A 643-nucleotide genomic window follows, 5' to 3' on the forward strand; every position below is an offset into this window, starting at 1 on the left:
CCCTCGCTGAGCCCTGCCTGAGCCGCCCGCCCTGCCGGACGACCTCGCCGGAGGTAGCCGCCCCGCCGCCGGTTTTTTTTGAGAAAAACCCCTTTGGTTTTTTTTTGAGAAAAACCCTAGTTCGTTTTTTTTATAGATCGGTTTTATTCTTCGGTTTATTTGTTTAGCGAGCGCTCGCTCGTTTGTTCGTTTTAACGAGCGTGTTCATCGTTTAGTCTCTGCTAATGAACGTTCGTTCGTTTAGCCGTTCGTCATTTTTCTTTTCATCAGATTTATTTTGCGATTATTTTGATCGCGATTTCTGATCCGATGTTCGAACCTGTTTATCTCTTCGCTCGTTAGTCAGAATCAGGTGATTCAAAAGCCTGGAGTTTCGTCTCGAAACCCTCTTTCTGCTTAATCAACTTAAACTAAGTTTTGGTACTGTAAAATTTGCCCCTAGTTCAGATTAGTAAACGGATCTTATTTCTTTCGCCGTTTGAGTTTCGTTACTCCGTTTGATTTGATTCTTTTTTGTGAGCCGGAGTTCTTAAGTTGAACTCTCTGGTCAAACTCTTTTATTTGGAGTTTTACTGGTGCATCTTTGCTTGTTGCTTATGTGTGTTATTGTTTGTTTGCGATAGAATTCCCGGAGTTCGAAGCG

The sequence above is a fragment of the Triticum dicoccoides genome, chromosome 3B, assembly GCF_002162155.2.
Source record: "Triticum dicoccoides isolate Atlit2015 ecotype Zavitan chromosome 3B, WEW_v2.0, whole genome shotgun sequence".
NCBI classification, from domain to species: domain Eukaryota; kingdom Viridiplantae; phylum Streptophyta; class Magnoliopsida; order Poales; family Poaceae; genus Triticum; species Triticum dicoccoides.